Below are 6,574 nucleotides of genomic sequence, written 5' to 3' on the forward strand. Positions count from 1 at the left end.
TCTTTTTGTTTTTTTTTTCATTGTATAAACTTTATTTTTTAATATTAAAAGCCTACCAACCCCCCCCCCCCCCCCCCCCCCCCAGTTACATACACTAGCAGGGACTCAGTTACCACAGTAATGGCTACCCACCCTCACCATGAATTGGGTGAATAGTCAAATCCAGAAACTTCATAACCTATGAATGTAAATTTAGCAGAATCTTGTACAGAAAAGAATACCACATTATCCACTTCATATAATCCCTGCCAAATATGCAAAAATGTATTTTATTCATTCCAGGGATGTAGGCATCAATGGCTGGCCCAATATTTACTGCCATTCTCTCATTATCCTTGAGAAGACACTTGTGATCGACATCCTCAAACAGCTACAGTCCATTTGATGTAGGTACACTCACAGTACTATTAGGGCGCGAGTACCAGGATTTTGACCTTACTGCCGAGAACAAAAAGGAGAGCAAATAAATGGGAACACCACCACTTGAAATTTTCTCTCCAAGCTGCTTGCCTTCCTGACTTGAAACCATATCACCATTACCTTGCTGTCATTTGGTCAAAATCCTGAAAGTCCAAACCTAACTATTGGCAATGTGTGTGTGCTTACATCAAATGGATTGTGGCAGTTCAAGGTGGCAGCTCACCACCACTTCCTATGGGGCAATTAGGAATGGGCAACAAACATCACCTCACCAGTGATGCCCCTATCTGGTGACTAAATGAAACAGAAGCAAACAAAAGCAAAAACAGAAAATATCCTGTACATTTAGGTGAAGATTGTAACCATTTTACAGCAGAAAATGAATAATGCAGGGCAATAGCATTAAGTTAGCTCCCGGCCTAACAATACTGTGAGTGTACTTACATCAAATGGACTGTAGCTGTTCGCGGATGTCGATCACAAGTGTCTTCTCGAGGATAATGAGGGAATGGCAGTAAATACTTTGAATCATAAGAGGACGATCATCTTGGACAATGCAGAGAACATAAAACTATCGATGATAGAAAGAGGAACATAATGTGTAATCTAGGGACGGCAGTAACAGTTAACATTAACAGAAGCTTTGCTTTGTCAACACGTGGGACTGGATTTTTGGTCCCCCTCAAGGAAGGGAATGGAGGTGAGCAGGCCCTGAATGTACTAGACCTAGTGGCATGTTGATTTCCCCACCCTGTTCACAATGCTGGCTACTTCTGCCAAAGTGGGCTTGTGGATGGCAGGACTACCTTACCCCAATTGTCCAGTTGGCCTGCAGTTTTCTGACATGAAGGTGGGTAGTTGGTAGACGGGCACTCAGCAACAGGTTGGATTGCCAACACTACAGGAAATCTATTGGCCGTCCCTGCCTGCTTCTGTAACCAAACATTCCTGATTCTTCTCAACAATCTCACATGCCCCAGCTCTCTCAACCTGCCACCCCACAATCCCACCACCCCTACCAATGACTGCTATATTTGAAAGTTTTAAAATGATTGGTGGGTGGGCAAGTCCATATTGGAACACCCTCTCAGTTATTTGCCTTTTATAGGTGGCAGTAGTCAGGGTTAGGGTGGCAATGTCACTGCACTTACATCTATAAACCCATCTTAATGTTCTCCGGGTATTGGTTTCAATCCCAACATGGCAAATGGTAAGATTTGAATCCAATAAAAAAAAGTCTCAACTAACAAATGCCAGATGATTGGCGATCGTGAACAATTGTAAAAATCCCATCTTGTTCAGTAACGTCCTTCTACTAATGTAATTCCCACATACGACTCCAGAGCCTTAGCAATATGGTTGACACTTAACTGACCTCTGTGCAATTAATGATGGGCAATTAATGCTGATCTAGCTAGTAATGCCCATGGTAGAGCACTTAACAAGAAGGACTATAAAGTCAAACACTTTTTCTTTATTTTCGCTATTTTTCTGCCTTTATATTCCTCGTCTTAATTTATTTTCCTGTGTTTTAAGATGGCATAGGAGAGTGACGACAATACACAACACTTTTATTTTGTACATAAAAAATATCAATAAATCAAACCAAATCATATTCCATGAATGAATAAATAAATGCATCCTCCTGATCTTTCCATGCTGAAAGGCCTCAGACTGGCATTTCAGCTTTGAGAGTCTGCCTGTCACCATAATTAGACTGGGAACCTATCTCCATGCCTATTAAGGAGGCCTCCCCACAACAATTCCAAAGAGTCACTGCTTTCCTCGCCAATACAGTCTTGGGACCCACAAGTCGTCCCAACATCTGTTTCCTAACCTGAGAATAAGTTCTTCACATATTGTCACAAAATAGATTACTTTCAGATATTTGTTTTCTACCCTGCTGATTGAGATTCATAATTGATTGCGCACATAATAACCTTGTGAAAGATGCATTCTGCAACTTAACACCCATTAAATTTAATTTCTAACAGCATATTAAGTATTACAACTTGTGAAGGAAAAATAGCTTTCTGGTGAAACACCTGGCTATTCCTCATTCAACACAAGAGTGCTCAGCCTTAGACACAGCCTTTGCTCATTGTCTGCTGATGCTTTTTCCTGAGTTCTTTACATGACAGTTTTTGTTAGTGGTTAGTTAGTTTGCCATTGCCTTCCACTCTCAAAGGTAGAGCAAGGTGTCAAGTGTCCATACTACCTCAGCCAGACCAGGAGGTGAATCCATGTTTTTGGTGTTGTTCTAAACCATTGGACTTACTGGCTCCCAGGAAAAATATAATGGCTTAAATCTTCCAATATGGGAAGATGCCTCTACTTCAACATAAATAACCGATGTGCGTCAAGACACTGAAAAAGTCACAACACGCGGACGTCTGTGGTACTCGCACAGGAAGTTTAAAATTTCTGCTTTCCAAATTAACGCAGCCAGAATGCTCCGTGGCCTCAATGACAGAATCATCGAGCTGTAGAGCTTTTCGCAACAGGGTCTAATGCCTGCTGCACAGTGTAACCTGAAGTAAATTAGCTGAAGTGCCAACGTACAAGAACCACCACAGCACTCGCAGCCCACCCACTTCCCACCCAGTAACGTTCATTGTCATATGTCACAATACCAACCACTGGCAGATTGTGGTTGGGGTGGACTGTCACCACCAATCCTCTTTTCTACCATTTGAAATAATAAGCATCTGAATCAATTAAACAATGAATATTGGCAGCCACTTAAAGCAACTGTAACCAATGTCCAAACCATAAATGAAACTAAGAGACATAAGTTAACATTTCATTGTGAAAGGGTGATGATATAACCTAGCCTCTGTGGAAGCCACAGACCCAGACAGCCTGAGGTTTACTGGTGGACATTAGTGGTCCCTCTCCAAGGACACCCAGGTGCACACAAAATCACAGAAAAGAGGCAGGCAGGCAGTCAGCTGTAAGAAACATCTCCACAGCCTGCTGCCTGAACCTGTTCATGGTTACCATGGTCAGGCCCAGGAGCAGATCCATAAGGAGACCTTTGCATTGGCCTGGTCCTCTCCACAAATCTTCCTTTCTACTAAAATAATTAAACACAATGAGAGCAGACAGCTCCTGAGGGGCACTGTAACAAAAATAAAATCTAGTCATCAAGGGAAACTTATAGAACTGAAACGGAAAGTTATCCAAGTCAAATCAAAATAATCTTATTCGAGGTAAAGATGCACTCCAGCCCCTGCAGTTCCCCGCTACCTCTAAAGGCAATCCCCCTTTGTATGCTGAGCCTAAGTGTCTAAATGATTAGAGATGGTAAAGGATAAACCAAATCTGAGTCCTTAATTGGAAAAGGCACTTGTTGTAAACAACACAATGAGATAGTAGGAACTGCCGATGCTGAAGTCTGAGATAACACAGTGTGGATATAAACAACACAATGTAGTTTATTAAATGATAGCAATAGTGCTGACCACTGTTGTCCCTGAACGGAGCTTATCCTGCTGTCACAGTGTCTTCTAATCACACACTTTCCAGAATCCCTAGCTCCTGCCTAGCTGATGTCAAAAGAGTCAGTGTTTTCAGAAACTGTAAGGTGCTAAAATGGAGGTCGGGGAGAGGGAGGGGGTTGAGCATTTTCATAGATGTTGTAGTGTATAGGAAATTGTACCATCGCTCTGGGCATAGCTATTGAGCATGTACACAGGGAGATATGACAAAATGACATCAGTCCTCATGGAACTGGAGCCTGAGTATGTAAGGGTCCAAATACAATGTTGTGTTTTTCCATCCTCTGTATATAGTTACGTTCAATAAAGTCTGTTGCAGTGCATGCACAACAGCATTGATTTCACATTACTCCTGTGCAAATTCAAAGGGGTGAATACTGTCAGCAGTGGCAAGGGAGGTGGGCAAATATTTTCAGGGCTGAAGGAGTGGTTTGTACAGAGTCAGGGGAATAAGGGGGAGTTTCCATTGTTATTAGGTTGAAGCTGTACAGTTTTAGAGACTGGCAGCTTCATTCTGTTACAACCATCCGTAGGTTTAAAATTCTGTGGTCTTTCTTTCTCAAGACAGCCAATTAATTCACAACTGCAACCACTTCTGGCTCTATTAATCCTCTTTTTAAAGGTATATTTTGCAATTACAAGTAAAAAAATGCCCAAAGTACTTCAGGGTTCATGACAATTTGAAACAATGTAGGCTAACAAACTGATTATGGACTTTAAGCAACATGACTTTAGTTCATGACAAGGAAAGAGGGTGCAGTTGTGCCAAGTATACTTGGCTGCCTGTCTCTGTTCAACCCTGCATCCCATTAGAGCTGGCTTTGGAAGGTGCAAAGGTTCCAGTGTAAGATGGTAAGTGGCCAGATTAAATCACAGTCAGCTTTGGGTACTCCTCCTTCAGCACTCACTGGAAAATTTGGGCGGGTATCTTAATGAAATATATTACCTCCTGCTGTTCCTGCAATAATTATATTTTTGCCTTTAAACTTTCTGTTTTGTTTTTTTTGACTGTCAAAAGAGCTATTTAATGCATTGTGTTAACTGACATCTGGAAAAATACGTTGATGTTGTTTGCACATTTACGCTTGAAAAACATTCCAAATATATCTCTGGAATTTATACTTCCTGCTGACAACAGTACCGTGGTTGATTATACCTGTACCATAGTACAATACAAAGTATTACTTAATAACATGACACAAATTTTACCAGTACACCACAGTGCAAACTAATTACAAAAGATGTCATCTCAGCAAAATATTTATAAATGATTGGTTGACATTGTTACTAAGGAGTCTGCTTCTTTTGAAGTTGGTTTCATTGGGCCAGAATTTGCTGTCAAAATAATGGTGACACCATCCCTCCAGACCTCCCCCTTACTGATGACGAACGGTCAGTCCTCAGTAAAGGGCTCACCTTTATCCCCTTCCACCCACACATCAATGAATACTGGTTACGTTTGGACATTGAGCAGTTTTTCCGCCGCCTCCGCCTCCACGCTTACTTCTTCAACCATGAACCTAACCCTCCCTCTACGGACCCCTTCTCCCGCCTCCAACACACCCCCTCCTCCTGGACACCACCCCAAGGCCTCCTACCCTCCCTCAACCTCTTCATCTCCAACTGCCGTCGAGACATCAATCGCCTCAACCTCTCCACCCTTCTCTCCCCCGCAGAACGTGCAGCCCTCTGCTCCAATCCCAACCTCACCATAAAACCCGCGGACAAGGGAGGCGCAGTAGTTGTATGGTGCACTGACCTCTACATCGCCGAGGCCAGACGCCAACTCTCCGACACCTCCTCCTACCGCCCCCTTGATCATGACCCCACCCCCGAGCACCAAACCATCATCTCCCAAACCATCCACAACCTCATCACCTCAGGTGACCTCCTACCCACGGCCTCCGACCTCATCATTCCCCAACCCCGCACCGCCCGCTTCTATCTCCTTCCCAAAAGCCACAAACCTGAATGCCCTGGTCAACCCATTGTCTCCGCCTGTTCCTGCCCCACCGAACTTATCTCCAACTATCTGGACTCCATTTTCTCCCCCTCGGTCCAGGAACTCCCTACCTTCGTCCATGACACCACCCACGCCCTCCACCTCCTCCAGAACTTCCAATTCCCCGGTCCCCAATACCTCATCTTTACCATGGACGTCCAGTCCCTCTACACCTGCATTCCCCATACAGATGGCCTAAAGGCCCTCTGCTTCTTCCTCTCCCGCAGGCCCGACCAGTCCCCCTCCACTGACACCCTCATCCACTTAGCCGAACTCGTCCTCACCCTCAACAACTTCTCTTTCAATTCCTCCCACTTCCTACAGACAAAGGGGGTGGTGATGGGTACCCACATGGGCCCAAGCTATGCCTGCCTCTTTGTAGGTTACATGGAACAATCCCTCTTCCGTACCTACACTGGCCCAAAACCCCACCTCTTCCTCCGTTACATTGATGACTGTATCGGTGCCGACTCGTGCTCTCACGAGGAGCTTGAACAGTTCATCCACTTCACCAACACCTTCCACCCCAACCTTAAGTTCACCTGGACCATCTCTAACACCTCTCTCACCTTCCTGGACCTCTCTGTCTCCATCTCGGGCAACCACCTAGAAACCGATATCCATTTCAAGCCCACCGACTCCCACAGCTACC

Source organism: Rhincodon typus, chromosome 1 (genome assembly GCF_021869965.1).
Source record: "Rhincodon typus isolate 14 chromosome 1, sRhiTyp1.1, whole genome shotgun sequence".
Lineage (NCBI taxonomy): Eukaryota > Metazoa > Chordata > Chondrichthyes > Orectolobiformes > Rhincodontidae > Rhincodon > Rhincodon typus.